Raw genomic sequence first — 18,432 nt, 5'->3', positions numbered from 1 at the left:
CCGTCTTTGCCCGTGGTACATAAATAGCCCATAGCCTTCCTCAATAAATTTGCTATTTAACACTAAAATAATTTTTCAAATCGGACCAGTACTTCCTGAGGTTGTTGCATTCAAATAAAAAAACAAACAAACTCTTTATAATATTAGTATAGATTTAGGTGATTCTCGATCGATACTGTTTTTGGACGTTAAAGAATATTTTTGTTGTGCTAAAACTACCACGAAAATCTGTAATAAATACTCATAGTTTCTTCTTTCTCTTTTTGAACATACATATGTATGAATATGTGGCAGTCAGTCAAGACTGATTCTACTCAAACTACTAAGCCAAATTGTGTTAGAATTTTTTACATACATCTAGATAAAAATCAGTATATCAATAAACAACAAAGTATTATCTCCGTGATACGGTCACGAATCACGAGGAAATTGATTTTCCTTTCTATAACAGGGACTTGTGAGGCGCGCCGGGCGCGATAACGAGGTTTCCCCGTAAACAGTAACACGTGTACTAATGGAGTCTGTCCATATGACTTCCGCTGCTTTTTAATATAAAACGTTGGATGGGTCAATCGGTTTGCCGGTGCGGACTCTTCGTACGGAGCCCTCGTTAATATTTATCAAAACCTTTCGCTTTTGAGCATGGATCACTTCACACAATTTTGCTTGTTGTGTGTTCTACTTTTATAATTTTAATGATCATTTCAGTAGTTTAAACAAGTTAGTGAATCAACCAGATTAGAGAGGGATACTGATAGTCTAATCTTGTGTAATATTCGCGTACATTCGACAAATGTAAATAAACTAGTATTTGATAAATAGTTTACTATTGTTTGATCCGAAATTCCAAAACCATAATCGAATTATTTAAAACATTGACTTTATTTTATGTATTCATACCTTGTTAAATGTTTACAAGCTATTTGACACTAATATGGTGCCATGAACCTTGTTAGCATTTTTTGCATTAAGCGATAAAAAACAGTGCTGTAAATACGATTTGAATAAGAATGTGTTTGCCTTTCGTTCATTTATTAAATTTTCTGCCTATCATACAGCGCGCAAATAGAGAACGCCTTTATCCATCCAAGTCTAGGTCATCCTTTAGATCACACGTTGTAATTCATATGATGACTAAGCAAACTATAGCCTTACAGAAACATAAGATGTCTTTTACGGGGTAAGGAAACAGGGAAGAGTACAAAATAGTTAGAAATATAAATATTTCATATTTCAAAAGCAACAATTTCAAATATAAAAGAAACATATTAATTAAACTAAACGAATTTCTCAACATGTATTAATTAATTACAATACGCCTTACGTATTAGATCAATAAAATACAAATACATAAGAAGTCTAAATTTGTCACAAATTTCACAGAGTGATATAATATATTTTTGTGTATGTAATTGATGTGAATAAAGTCTGTTTTAAACTAGATGTTATTAAAATTTCATACAGCTTTTCTTTTCAACTCTGGTAACATAAAACCAACCTCGAATTAATTCGACCTCTTTGGATGGTATTCGAAAGGATCCTAATAGAATAAGTAAAACTTATATAGAAAAACAAATCTGTAACACAAAATTAGACTGATTCTATCATATAAAAACCTAAAGATATACCTTTGTTTAAGACTTAATAAAAACGGATAACAAATTTCCATTATGACCAAAAAGAAATGAACCAAAGAGAATGAGAAAAGAACAAAGCTTAGGAACATTAATGTTCTTGGAAACAAAGACTTTGATTTTATGTATGAGCTTATATTATTTAGCATCGTGGATGATTAATGTGTTATGCTTTAGGTAGTTCACCTGACGGGGTACAACAGCAAGAAACCATTTATTACATGTTATTGGGTTTTCACATCACTGCAAAAGGTCTGAATATTCTTACGAGATTTTAATATGTAAGCGCTTAAACAATCTTATTATTTATACATTCATTTCATAAATATTTTTTTACATTTTAACACATGTTGGAATGGCTTTACTGCTATCATATTTTCAGTTTGATGTCAGAATTGCCTTTGCTAGTGAAATCATTCGAATGAATATTTTAATGCAAGAGAAATTTATTTCGTATCATATTTTATAAACTTCGTTCATTTAAGTTCCTTTTTATGTATCATCGAATTATGAGCTTCCAGTACGAGCATTATAGCGAAAGCTTATTAAAATAAAATTTAAATATTATGTAAAAACATTACACTCATTTACATATTTATCAGTATAATGGAGGTTAAAAGTAGAATTAAGTTTTGAACTTGATAATTAGATTAATTTGAGGAATAATATTCAAACATATTTACATAGTTCAAACGGATTTATGGATCCAATGATTTTTTTATTGAGATAGTGAGCGTTTTCATAAGCTCCGTAGAAGTCAATCCAACGTTTGACGCATCTAAAATTGCAATCCACTTCATGAAACTGTTACGAAAAGAAAAACGAAAATGATTAAAAGCGCAACGTGCAAAATGAAATTTCACATGCGCTCAACGAGTTTAATACTTCAAGGATTGTAACTGATGTTTTACCGTTTTCCGCCTTTGGAAAAGCTCAATTTCCTGAGCTAAATACCCACTGAGGAATATCTACTTAATTACTGTGTTGAAAGTGTATTCGCCGCTTACTACCATTAGTTGGACGTGCGAACATACTTCATGTGTTTTGTTTTATTTGCTCGGAGAGTTTATAGCTAGTTTTATTATGATGTTCTGTAAAAAGAACTACAATAGATCTTAAATTTATTCAAGTATGTGTAAATATTATGATGTGAATTAAGATTTGAAATTGGAAATTGTCTTTAACTAAGTCTGAAATTGTCTCCTGTAACCTTTACCTGTGTAAGTTGGGTAGGTTAACCTTTTAGTCTTAGGGCGACGAAGATGGCCATGTGGTTAGAATATGTGATAATTCAAATATAAGTTAGCGACACGCTTACGCGTCGCTTCAATTTTCACAAAGCTATAAACTAGAGAAATCCATATTAAACAGACTCCGATAAAAGATTTTCTGTATACATTTATTAATTTTGTATTATTTCTAGCTTCACGCCCGTGGCTTTGCTCGCATAGTCGCAGGAACGACTTCCTCGCATGTTCCCGTTCCCGTGGGATTTCCGGAATAATAAACATTCCTATGTTCGTCTCCTGGTTCTAAGCTACCTCTGCAAAAAATTTCCAGGCAAATCGGTTAATCCGTTCTTGAGTTATAAATAGTGTAACTAACACCACTTTTATATATAGAATAGATATATATAGATATTCAAATCTAGATGTATAATACTAATAATATTATATAACTGAAGAGTTCGTTTCTTCGTTTGAACGCGCTATTCACAGAGTCTACAATATTTCCAAAATCCTGTCGCGGTTGGATAAGATTGTGATCCTTAAGTGCTATATACCTCAAGCGAAGCCGGTAGCTGGGTGCTAGTGTTATGTAAAGCACCTTGTAAAATGTATTCCATTTACGTTAACATTTATAAATACAATCCTTACGATGTAATATAATATAAGAGTTATATACTTACGATATAAAATAATATAACTTTTAAAATCGTTCAGCTTTCGCAAACGCTAGTCTGTTATGTGGTATTTGACAGTTGCAAACATGTCTCATGGAATGTCCACATCAACGCGTCAGATCCGCCACTTAACATATCTTCGGCCTATCGCTTACATTTGTCATGCCCACGGACGCTGACTGCGTAGATTGCTAGCGTGTACAAATATCTACATATTATAATAATATATTGAACTTGGGTTTGGAATTTGATAATTATAATAGAAGATAATTTTATACTCGTAAGCATTATACTCGTATGTATATCTACGCTCATAGTTAAGTTCATAATAATCGATTTTTATTTGATTTGTAACATTATTTTGAACATGCTATCAAATTAACATAATATATCCTAACACACTTTTTTCCTTTTTTACTGCAGCTGTTTATTTTAATACATTATATTAAAACACGCTTTTAGCTTATGTAGTCCCCTTAATTTTACCCACACCCACAAACATTTTATTTTTGATTATTCATGTAACTAAAAATGATAAATAACTTAGAACCAGTATAGAAGTATTTTGCTATCGTTTAGGCAATCCGTAACGCCTTCTGTTTAAAGCTGGACAGCCAATTAAAAAGTTAGACATAGAGCTATTCTAGCGCCGCAACGAATTTACGCGAAAAAAATAATTTTTCTTTTTAAAAACACTGGAAATAGTATTTTGCAGTCGGTTATCCGGCTGTTTGCTCCGGGATATCTATAAACAAACAATTTTATGTTGACAATAAGCCTTTGATACGGATAACTACCTTTGTATTTCGACTGTATCAGTTACATTTCAATTCATCTGTGTTCATTTAAATTTGTGACTAACCATTCATGCGAATTAATTTTCAATGGGTATGATTATGTTTGTAAAGTTTAATTTAGAACATAATGCGCACGTATTTTTTATTATTATATATATATCGGTTATCGATTGTGTTTAATATTCTTTTGGATGAATAATTGTCATTTAAGATATGATGTCGCTTTTCATAATTCGATAAAACTTGTTAAGCTATCGAATCCTATAAAAAGCCGAATCACTTTGAAACGGGGCGCATTCATACGGATTGTGCCTTGGTGTTCGAACGTTGTTTATTCAATGTTCGACCCAACTACCCTCACTTTGTTAATAGTCTGTGTGATTGGCTGCAATTTGTTATCAATTTGGCAGTTGTATAGAATTATAGTACATTCTATTACGATCAAACTAATATTTAACACACCCCCCTCTTTTATTTCTTACATATACAATGTATCAATTTAATAAAAGTGTTCTTGTATAGATAGTTATGATGCGTTAATAAAATTGTTAATCCGTCTAAAATAGTGTAAAAGACAGAACATATAACAAGTGTAGTTACACGTTCATACAAAAATATATTAATACTAGCTGCGCCCCGCGGTTTCACCCGCGTAAGTCCGTATCCCGTAGGAATATCGGGATAAAAAATAGATGTTGGCCGATTCTCAGACCTACCCAATATGCTTACCAAATTTCAGAGGAATCGGTCAAGCCGTTTCGGAGGAGTATGGCAACGAAAACTGTGACACGAGAATTTTATATATTAAGATTTAATATAATTTATTATAATTTGACTGATTTGTTTTGCGGACCACTAATAATTTATACTAGTCGTGTGTCCCGACCCGTTCCCATATTGAATTTTTCAATCACTTTTTAAATATATTATGTCATACAGACCTTTGAAAATAAGAAAGATTTATCCAATGGTGCAGTGAATTCAACATTTCGATGAGTCATGCATGTATTTATAATATCCATATGGTCTGTAATAAACATGCTACATGGAAAGCCGACGATAGGCTTTAGCAGTTGGCGTACCATTGCATCCGATATGGAGATGATTAACAGCCATTCATGCAGACTATGAACTATTCTATATACTATTTCACACCCCTTAGCCCATTTCGGTATCTTCATATTAAGAACTATATGAAGCCTACATTATCGTTCTTTACTTGGTCTACTTCTTACTTATACTACTTTATACTAATAACTAGCTGCGCCCCGCGGTTTCACCCGCGTAAGTCCGAATCCCGTAGGTATGTCGGGATAAAAAGTTGTTTATATGTTACAGTTTTCCAGCTGTCTACGTACTAAATTTCATAGCAATCGATTCTGTTGTTTTTGCGTGAAAGAGTAGCAAACACACACACATACTTACAAAACTTTCGCCTTTATAATATTATTTATAATATGGATTGTAAGACACGAAAGTTTGTAAGAATGATAATAAAAAAATCTTTATTTTGCTAAAACTCATTCAATACATAACATAACTAAACATATACAGTTATATACACTGTCTCTTAAACTAGAAACGCTCTGTATGTTAAGAGTCAGCGTTCCTCTTCATAAATAAATCCATTATTAATGTGCAAGTAAAATAAAAATTTAATTTAAGTACTAAAATAAACAAATTGCAATATTTTAAGCTTAGCAAAGAGTAGGAAGCAAAAAAAAGCAAACACTCACTCTTTGTGTGTGTGTGTGTGTGCTAGTGTGTGTTTATCTGAATTTGTAAATACTATAAGTTGTTAAAAGTAGTCACTTTCTCTATTTCCTCGTAGTTCAATGTTAAAAGTATTTTAGATAGGCTTTAATTTTATTACATAAAAATAGTGATGATGATCGGACCTGTATGTAATTATAGTACAGAGTTACGTACATAGACGTCTTTTTATCCGGGTACAGCGCCAGCGAAGCCGCTGAATCCAGCAATTTATAATTATTACAACTATGCATATAAAAGGCATAAAATATAACGACTCATCTACATCCGCAGCTATATATGCGTGAAATATTATTTAAACTAATCAACCAAATGGAAGCGGCAGACAATGGAATTAAGAGATTGGATGTGATACACAAACTTCACATACGACTGTGATGTATTTCAAACTAGTACAAAGCAGAATAAGTTAATGAAATTAAAAGCTCGTTGGAAAACGGTAGCTGTTCATTTGATAGTGTCACTGATGTTCCTACCTGACCCGAAAGTTTGCCAGCTCTTCGGAACTTCTAACTGAAACCTCGCATTATAGAAATTGTATAACGAACCTCTTCATTTAGAATATAATTTGGTTAAAACGCTAGTAAAAACGCAACCGTAATTAAAAACTTTTATGTTAATATAATTCTGTTAATATATTAGTTTAATTTCACAAGTGGTTTCCTAAGAGTAAAATGGAGAATGTTAAGTACTGAACAAGTTTTAATATAAGCTAACTAAAGAGTTCTTAGTGTTATTAATCAGTTATTTGTTTCAGCGTAAATCGAGATATCCAACACAAACAGAACAAAGTTTGATCGAAATCTGTTAAGAACTAAAACGGGAGTTTTAGTTTTACGAAGTCGGTATCGAATCCATCATTTATAATGTGAGGAAATTTTCTGAAAGTTATGACGCTATTTAATAGACACCGCTTTAAACTTAAATTGCTTATTTATTTATACTGAGCATGAGCTAGTCTACCTTTAAAGTAACATTAAAGTATGAAGTATGAGGTTTTTATTAGATTTAATTCAGTCTGTCTCTTCTTTAAGCTGAACCGATTGAACTTAACTGATTAGGATGAAATTTGGTGAATATGTAGTTTCAGAAAAAGGATAGAGGATAGTTTTTATCCTGAAAATCCCACGGGAACTATGTGGAAAAATCCGCAATTTTTTTGCTATACGCGCGAAGATGCGGCGGAACGCTAGTAGGTAGGTAAGAACTTGGTAAATAATAACGCTATTCATATTTTCGTTCGTTCGTTTTTTTGTATTTTATATAATTTCATATTTTCTTAAGAACTATCCAACTTCAATGTTAACAAGTTACAAAGCAATAACATAATAATAAAAAAAACAAATGTATTGTCTCATTCGCTTACAGCACAACACACATACCCACTTACAAACATGAATATAAATGAGAATAATATTCAGCGAAACACTGTGTGACAATAAATTATGTAAAACACTCTATCATTTCTATAATTCCATAAAAAGGGTTTTGCGTTTACTAAAAACTAAACCCGGTTTTAAACAACATGAGTACATGACAGAGGATTTCAGCTGTAAAAAGTGGGGTAAGCCAGGACATAAATCCCGTGCGACACGGTCGACATCTCTACAACTTCAATGAGTGTTTTGTAGTTTGTAGAGGGATCCTTCTCCTCTTGTTGTTTAATGACTAGATCCAAGAAACAACCTTGGATGAGTAAAAATATAAACGGTGATAGTGCGCTCAACTGTTTAATCAAACGTAATTTCCTCGCTTGATCTTAAAAATGTGAATTTTACATTGCTGGATTATATGGCTCCAAATGTAGTGTGTTAATAAAGTTCTGAATTATCTTAAGTTTAAAGGCTAAGGTGCCGTTCCGGTTAACACATAAATTAAGCACTTAGCAGTCGACGCCTTTTGCAGACCAATTTTCTTTCCACATTAAAGCGTAAGAAGTTTTGTTCACAACCATTCCAAAAGAATTAAATTGTTCTTTTTAGTCTTCAAGCAGATAACGTTATACAAACGCAATATAATGACGAACCAAACATCGTAATTTTACTGTTTCGCATAATAAAGCTGGTTGATTAACAAATAGTAATAGAGTACGTAATGTATAGCTGATTTAAAAAAATAAATCGAATATCGTCGAAAAGTTTTAAACAGAATTCTATAACATTTTTACATACAGACTTAGTTTTTGTTATTATCAACATGTGTTTTAATGAAAAATCCGAATGCGGAACGAAATGTAAATTTGTATTCATATATGAGTTCCATACGTTTCACCTACAATTTATTAAAATAAATAGAAATGGACACTCTTTTTAAAACCTTTACAAAGCCCAGTTGGATAATTAAGAGCTCGCTGCATTATTAATATAACACGTTATAATAATTGCGCGTATTTTGTTAATTTAATGCAGCCCACGTGCGCCAATATTAAGTACCTTCTCGATAAGGTGATAGGCGTCTTGCGACCTAACAAGCGCTGTCCAAACATCTATAAATTAATGTCAGCTCAATCACGCGACTCATTTCACACGTTACATCCGGCCTACTATTAATCTTTCGTGTAATTTCTTTATCCATCTTGCATTACTTTAATTCATATACATGCAGGTGCTGTAATAATGTAGTTAAAGGAACAATATATTATGTTATGTAGTTTACTAATCACTACAAAGGTAGGGATATGAATTAATTGATACAGTGTTCGGAGAGGTAGGTTTTAGTACATAATTTCTTAATAATTCGACTACGCGGAACGCGGTTGAAGCCCCGAGAGGAAAGTTAATACCTAAATTCTATAATCAATCTAAATGACTGTTCTAATGGAATTGAAAGCAAGATAACAGAGGTCGTTATATAATTATAATCTGAAATATAACAAACTCTTGTTATAAAGTCTATATTTATTTTAAAAAAGGGCAAAAATGTATAGGAAAATGTTATTGTGTTTAATAAAAGATAGTCTGCACACCTGCCGGATCGTTCGGTACTGTATCCAAGCTGCCTCAGCAACAGATAAATCAAGATGTTTCAATTACACACGCCTCAATGTAAATAGAAAAGTGAAAAGGAAATTATAAAGTACCAACTATCGTATCGTGTTCTTAGGATCAACCAATACTAGTGTAATATATGTATAATACTCATTTTATATAACCTTTAATCAATGTTTTGTATTATTTGTTATATATAGACGTTTTTAATATGTGTTATATTGTGTAAAGATCACAATATACAAAAAAAAAGAATTTTGCTACCGACCAAACATAGACGAAACTGTCACTCTAGTAATTGACCGTTGTGTCTATAGGAATTATATCTCGATTCCCTCAAAATGTCCGCAATTTCAATCTAGGTCGCTTTCATAGTTAGAATGAATAATCCAATCAACGGTAACGAAATGTATTCAAAGAAAAATGTCGGATTGAAAATTGAAATTAAGTTAATAGCCGCAGACGTCGAGGGTCGTAACCGCAACAGTAAGTATGGGCTCTTACAGGCGCGTTTTATAATTTACCATTGTATTGATAAATTGTTATGTACATTGGGCAAACTATATCGTACATATCGTTATAAATATGCAATGATAGCACAAAAGATTAAAAGTAATAGATATAAAGAGAAAAGAATTACAATCGAACTCAACATTTTTTTTTTTCAAATTGGCTATAAAATGTATAAGATACGTCAATCTACAAAAATCTTATGAATTTTAATATAGAGCCGTTATTTAAGTCTAAGAAGAATATCCTTCGTATTAACATTTGCATTGTGAATTTTGGCAAGCTTCCCGCGGCGACGCAATTTTGAAATTCAGTTGATATGCAAAAGATTACGTGCAGAGGCATCTACGATAGAACTCATTGGGAGTGGCTATATCTTCACTATTAGAGTATTGAGTTCAGATATCAGGATCGACGAGTAACTTATCTTTCGTGACTTATTTACTTCAGTAGTTTTACAGAATGCATTGAAATGATATTGCATTTTTGTAGGAATGACGACATATGTATTAAAAATATTTACATAAATTCAATTAAAGTAATTTAAAGTCTAAATTAATGTATTTCGTAATTTTAATTATTTTTATAGTTATATTTCGATATTGCATACTCCTTCACCTCCACAATAGAAATACCTCTATTATCCGGTCTCTGACTGAACCGTTCAGTGCAGATTGGAGAATCCGTAGCAGGTGTGGGCGCAGTCATATTCTTCAGCGCCTTGGGAAGTAACCCAATTCATATCAAATGACCAATTTTACATCATCAGAGTAACAAAAATGTTTTGTATGAATTAAACAATATAAAATTACCCTTTGGTGTTTGTTCATCTTAATTTTTCTCATAAATAACACAAAAATGGTAGAATACATGAACACATGCTTTTGCTTAATTTAGTAAACAAATCTAACAAAAAACAATACAAAAATCTAAATGATGTTTAGCACTTCCTTATAAATTATATCTTGTGAGTACATTAAACTATGTACAACATCGTACATCAACGTACATGTGTATAAATAGTATAGTGTATAAATAATTTTCACCATATGCTTGCTTTTCCTCCCAGGTGGCATAGAATTACCAAATCTTTTCACACTTCTTTAATTCATAAGTGGCAAGTTTTAATAGTTTAAAACCATTTAATTAATTGTGCACAACTTTTAAAGGGATTCGCATTTTTCGTGGTCGTAATAAAGAATAAATGTGTCGTCGTTGGATTCAGAATTCAGATTGCTGAGCCAGAGCCGCGGCCGGAACAGGTGCCGGCCCGACCTATCTTACAATTCACTAATTTCACTTACGCTGCGTTCCGCGCGTACTATATGACGAAATGGTTGTGTGGAGTTTGAAGATAAATTTAACGTTTAGTGAAACAATACGGCTATATGCATGTATTCGTGCTATTATTAAACGTATACTTGCAAATCGAGGGCCGTGAATTATATGAAATGTAATAATTTTGAAACTCACTACTAAAATAATCGTTTATAATACGTTCTGAACGTCTAATGTTGAATTAAACAAAGTCGTAAAATATTACTAGCTTAGTAATGGTGTTTGATTAAAACTCATATTAATTACTGATGTTTTAATATCGTAGGCGGCGTCAGTATGTTTAAAAATTGATGAATGTTAGCTTTTACGAAACATATATGCCATTTTTAAAACGAAACAGTTATTAATAATTTTCAACCGACTTCAAAAATGGCCAAGTTATCAATTCGAGATTCGAGATTATTTATTTTGGCTTTGTAACCTCAGAACTTCTACTAGACAAACCGATTTTGGTGGCTATTTTTTATTTATTTTAAAAGCTGATGCCTCCCGTGTGTTTCCTGTCCGTCTTGAAAATTTGATGGCGGTTTATAAAAATAGTTATTCAAATGAGCTTTTTAAAAGTATAAAGGGTTTCAAAGTTAATAACATTATTAAGTACTCAAATTTGTAGCGTTATACAGCGTACATAATTAATGTGTTGCAATGTTCAATCAACTCTTACCATGAATATGATGTGAATGTAAACGCATTCATTAATACCGTACATAGAGACGGAGCCCATTCACACGCTCTCGAGTATAATGCTGATGATTACGATGGAACTGTAGTGCCTATACATACGTCTGAGCAGCTATTGATTTTTTTATTTGGCTGAAGTAGTGGATAATGGACGCTTTTATGCAAATGCAGCATCCGCAGTGCATCATAACCCGGTGCGGTGTGCAAAGAACACAAATAGAATAAAACGTTCCTTTTAATGTTCTTAAAGTATCTTTAGCTGTTTATACCTGAGACTGCCTTTTAGTCTTTACTGCATTAGAGTAGGTACGAAGTAAAATGCTTTAAATGGCTACAGCAAAAGTTCTACAAAGGATAATTGAGTTAAGATTGGCGTTTCAAACAATCCTCTCGCTCTGGTCGCGTAATCAATATCGCTTTGGCAAAGGACATAAAAATTGAAAAGATATATACTGGAAATCTTAAACTCTTAATAGATACGAAAAATTGTTTGACGTCGTAATTTATTCAGTGCTCGTTGCGTAATTAAGAAGGTGTGACTCATTTGCAAATTAAAAAGAATTTAAGGCGAAAGCGACGACAGAACAATAAAACTTCTTTGCTCTGAAAAAAGCTCTTTATTTTATGTTAATAAAGAAAAAGGGATGAAATGAGCTGTTTTGTTCACTTATTATTTTAATCTACTCGGCGAGTCTTAATAGATGTAAAGCAAATGTTAGTATAAAAATAAGAAATGTAAATTCTCATTCGCGTCAAACATTCCGGGATTATTTATTTAGGTAGAAGGAAAGCTTTTAAGAATATAATTATTTGTGTTCGCCGAGTCTATCGCAGTGGTGCGGCAGACAATAGATCAGCTGCCAAAAGCAACGCCACGGCCGCGGATATTACCGTGAGACATTTAATTTTCTACGTGAAAGGATAAGGCAAGTAGAATTTCCCCGAGTTTCCTGGGAATGCTGCTCAAATTGTGTTACGGTTTGCCTAAGTAGGCGAGGGGCCATACACTGACTGCGACCCCCGCCATCCGACGGGATTAAACTTACCGTACTGTTCATAACGATAATTTGCTTTTAGATTTTGCATTTCCGAAACGGATTTAATTATTTTTGTCTTTGGCAGACTTGTATTAATGTGGGATTATAAAGTTTTAGAATATTTTGGATACAATATATTATTATGTTCGAAGTTCTCATTATATTTTATAAGGAAGTGTACCTAAGTAATAAGAATATATTATGTTTGTGCTGATATTGAGAACGTGAATCGAAAAACAAGAGAGGTAACGCTGAATTATTACAGTCAGTCCAGTGGTTTTGAGCGAGTGAGAGAACGATATACTTCTTGAAAATAAATCATATTGAATATTTTAACGGTATTCATAATAATGTTATTTTGTGACATACATCAAAGAGCTTATTAGGTTGAATTTATTTACGTTCATCAATAAGTGTCATGACGTCAGTATACAGCTATGATTCAAGAAAAACGATAAAAAAGTCTCATATTATCATCGAAGTCACATTTATGAATGATTTTGAAATTATGCTTAGCGCACATATTCCCAATTATTATATTGAAATAAATATTGCCAATATATTGGGTTTATTATATAAAATTAATGCAAATAAAGCAATTTTTTCGTGTGCATCTTGTAAGACTATAATCCAGTGCAAGCAGGCTGACTCGCACGGGGCTCGTCTCACCGAAGGCGGATGCGCTAGCGTTGTGGAATAATAGCTAAATCTAATGTACACGTCCAACCGAGTAAGATTTAAATCCAACACCAGTACACTGCTCGTTCAATGAGAGACTTGTTAGTCCACTTTTCGCATGACGCAGCAATGTAGTGCACCCAGTTCATGTTAACGCAAATTTGAAGTCTGCGAAAGAGGCCTAAGCCCGCGAAGCTTCCGCATTTAAATTGTGATGCTACATATATACCGCACCTGAGGTACCGAATACCGGATACAAACATGCTTAGGTGGTGAAAACTTGACACTTTTCCAAGTTTCACTCGTTGCAGATACCTGACATTTGAACTTGAGCCTTAACAATTTGTTCGCTCATTTCTTTGTCTCAAAATTCAAAAAGTCTAATACACTTTTTACTATTCGAAAACGCCAGAACCTTAACAATAATGCCTTTTACATATCTGTCTTAAATATGAAATAAAGTCAACAAAATACATATTATTATGTTTACTTTATTATCATATATCTAAGAGATTTTTGAACTTGAACGATCGGTTATACTGTTACATTATTTTATTACATATACACATACAATAACAAAACACAATCTATAGTTACGATAGCGGTAAATATAGTACCTCATTAAAATTAGTGTAGGTATGTAACCACTACGTTTAAGCACTTATGCTGTCACGTGGGTTACAAAACCACTTAACATTAAATGGATACACGAGTATATGGTCAAAGGCTCGCTGGATGTATATTAAAAAAGTCCTACTACAAGCTATAGAATATAAGTGACTATGCATAAACATTATAATATTTAGTAGCAAAAAGGTTTACGGCCCACGGTTGATTCACAAAGGCATCATGTCAAGTTTAAAAAGGTCAAAGGCTGCTTCAGCGTGTTTTAGCCGACAATGTGAAGCCTTTTATGTATGAAAAAATTATTGACAATTCTTTCCAATTCATGGAACTGAACATTTAGGTACTTTAGACAAGGATACACAATTTAAACAATTACATTCAATATCTTTTAACTAGATGCTTCGAAAATAATATTCCTACTTATCATTATAAACATTATTAAATTATTATTAAGATACCCCAGGCAACTACAATTTTAACCGTCGATATCTGTTATAGATTATTAGAAAATAATACTCTAAATTAATTCCTTTAAACATTGTTTGTTTTAATGTCGATTAGGCTTCTTTTTATTAAATGGTATACTTTCTATTGGCTTTACAGTGCAACTAAAAGATACATAGATAAAGAATATAAATAGATAAAGGAAGCAAATCGTTCTATGAATTCATTTAAATAAGACCTCCCTTTCGTATAGCATTGCGATTTTTGTATAGAAACCAATCTATAATTTCGCCCCTTTTTCGGCCCTATCCTTTTATTATAATTCAAAAGCATAATAGCCATTGTCAAATAATAGTAAAGAATAAATCTACCACCCACTTATTTTCACTTCCTGTACATCGTAAAAAGAAAATTAAGTTTGTTGGTAATATGTATTTATATACATGTTTAACAACATATCAAAATTATTTTTAAATTAATAGCAAGCATGAAATGAATACATTTGCTTGTGCTTCAACGGCGTTTAATTAATATGTAACACAGTGGCATATTCATTATAATATGCGTAATCATTTATAATGTATTGTTACATACGTAATTACACTTACTATGTCGCCGCAGCACTCGTTAGTTAAAAGCTTCAAATAGCTTTGTTGTTATACATATTTATTTTTAAAATGAATTGCTTATACTTTTCAAATAGTAAACTACGTTATTTTCCATGAAATATTCAACGCAAATTCTAACTATTTTTTCACGTTAAACCTCTTAACGTAAGGTTCTTTCGTAATATTTAAAACAACGGCTTTGACATTTCTTTTGTGGGACACAAGGGCAAAATGTAACTGAAAATTGGTTACGCTTATTCCGATTGCACACAAGAAAATGTGGACGTAAACATTCTATTTTACTCTGCTAACTCAAGAACACATTATTAACTCATTGACCAAACAATGAATATTCATAATTTCTGGAAAAAGGAACCGACGCCATCGTTTCTGAAAATAAATTAGCATCTCATTATGAAAGAAAACACAACACACTTTTTGGTTGTTTCAGACGTCAATCGTACAATGCTCTGGTAACGGCTATCAAAATGACTATATATAAGAAAAATGAGCTCACAGAATAAGTTAACAGTTGCGAATCGTTAAAAGAATGTCACGTATTACTTTTCTGGTGCTAGTATTCGGGATGTTTGTGGTTGTGTCTTGGTGTGCGGACACAACGGCGGCTCCATCTTCAACAGAGGGTCCAAGCACAGCGACACCATCGTCATCAACGACGGCAGCTCCTCAAAAACCAAATGTGCGTAGATCTTAGAGCATGTTTTATATAGCCTTATCAAAATCTTTTATATCTTCATTTCACTGTTGCGTTAGCTGTATTAACAGACAACGAAACACATACAATATAATCCACAACTATATTAATATACTAATGTAATGAAATTATAATAATGAAGATATAACATATGAAGCAGTTTCTTTGTTTGTTTGTTTGAACGCGTTAGTATCAGGATGTACAAAACCGATTTCAAAAATTCATTCACCATTGGATATTTACGTGTTCTTTTAGTGTTCTAGGTTAGATATGCAACACTAACAAAGTGGAAATCGGAGCGGACCGCTGGTATATGATATGTTATCCAGGTGATAATATAGTTAGCTTATGAATAAAATAAAATTTAAATAAATTTCTTTCAAATGTATAATACAACTCAATAGTATTCCTATATTCTAATGATCACCTGTTGATTCGGTCGACACCTTTGTACAACCAGCTTACCTCCTAATGTGAACTCGCGACTAAACTTTTCAACGTTCATGATGTTTGTTACTAATAAATCCTTAATATTTCAGATTTTTAACGACATATTTAATGCAGTATTGGATTTTCCTAAAAATGTGCTAAGTGCTTGTACAGATGTAAGTGTAATAAGTATTTTTTTCTTTCATTATTGCCCTGCTCTTGGCAAAATTTACACTAATAACATTGTTTTGTTTACAGTTTAAAAAAGTGATTTCTGATATCTTCTAAAAAAGAAAAATGAAGAATGAAAAAAACAGTGAATGTAAAATGTAAAAAGGTGTAAAAATAGATATAATAAGTATTATGTGTACAGTGATGATTGTCATGAGTGTGAAATAAAGTTATATTTTATTGTTATTAAAGTATTCTTATTTTCTTTTACACCTCAGTCCCTTAAGGCTGTTTGGGGATTTTATAAAATGAGTTAAAAAAATAACAATTGGGCCTCTGTTGAAATAAAAAATACTTCATATTATAAAGTTCTGCTATGTGAAATATATACTTTTATGAAATATTATTTATAAATATTTCAAAAACGCGACGTTTTCAATAAAATACGATCTTATGAATTTACAAAATAGGAATTAAAAATGATAATCATAAATTTCTCACGAAAATTATTTCATTTATCAAAAAGCTCAAGACAGTTTTTATTGAGTACAAATAATTTACGAATTCCATAACATATTTTCATGATCATCTATTTAATTTTTTATTTATCTACCATATCCAAAATCGTGTTAAAGATATTTTTTATGATCATTTTTTGTTACTTCAGACCCGCATACGTCATATCATTCAAATCCCAAAATATAGCACTAGTAAAAATGCACTGTGAGCATTTCAAGTACTTTAAAGAAAAGTATACATTTACGTCGGCTATAAGCAGTTTATTACTTAACCAAATCCCAACGAAGCCGCGGCGGACGGCTTGAATAACAAGAATTTCTTAGTAAAATAGCAACAGTAGTTCCATTCTTGTAATTATGGCCTACTCCTTTCGTATTACACACGACAAATTATAGTCAACAAAACAACAATTAATACGATAATTGGTGTCAAATATTTGTACAACCATGTTACTCTATTTACTAAGGCAACCACATTATTCACGGTTAAGAAGGTTAGCATTTACAATGGACAAAACCAAGCATTGGCTTAAAAACAAGGAACGTTAACAGATTGCTTCATAGTTTGGTGGACATGGAATCGAGAATATTGCTACTTTTAACTTTTTTTGTAGTCGTATGTAGTTCTGGTAATGAGAGTGCTGAACCAGACACAGGAAACAAAGATTATTACAGGCCTCGTGGGGTAAATATGATATAATTAAATAGATATTAATTTAATATCGTCAGTTTCAACATTTCCTTGATATTTTAATAGACGATAAATGTAGAAAAACATAAAGGGACTTGCGAATTGTAATTCGTTGCATTCAAAACGTCACGACAAATGATTCAGTGACACAGCTTTTTATAAGTACAATATAATATCTAACTCAATAAATGTTTGGTAATTTATACAATATTAATTACAGCTAGACATATCGTACATCAATATTTTTATAATATCCCTTTTTATTTTAGGCTCTCTCAAGTCTTGGAAGGATGTTTATAGATATACCTCTTGGATTTGTTGAAGCTCTCAAAGATGTAAGTTCACTGTTTGAGAAAAATCACTTTAAGAATTAAATATCCGAGTAAAAGTCCTATGCTCTCACGTAGCCACACATAATAACTAAGTAGCAATCTAGAAAGAAAAAAACATTGTATTTGCACGACAAAACATTCACACAACAATTTAAAATAAAGAAACTACAGTTAATTGTGAAATAAATAAACAGTTTATCTGTTCCGAGAGGCCATACTTTATACTCTAATATTGTACTTTCTACGAGAAATTTTTTTCTGACCATTAATGTATGCATAATCTTCCAAAGGCATAAGAATTTTATGACTCTTAAGTTGTGTCTGCTGTCTTTACTTAACTATATATGATAATAATAAATTAACAGAAACTTAAACTTCAGTCGAATTTAATTTCATTTCAACTAACTGAACAATCTAACCATATTATCTTTAATATATTTTCAGGCTGCTGAAGCCATCGAAAGCGTAGCAGTTGCTGTGGTGAAAGGAGTTTTTAGTTAAAATATGCCTATTATGTATAACTCACTAGACATTTAGGTAAATGAGAAACGCACTATGT

This window comes from Zerene cesonia, chromosome 17 (genome assembly GCF_012273895.1).
Source record: "Zerene cesonia ecotype Mississippi chromosome 17, Zerene_cesonia_1.1, whole genome shotgun sequence".
NCBI classification, from domain to species: domain Eukaryota; kingdom Metazoa; phylum Arthropoda; class Insecta; order Lepidoptera; family Pieridae; genus Zerene; species Zerene cesonia.
This window is presented reverse-complemented; position numbering follows the sequence as displayed.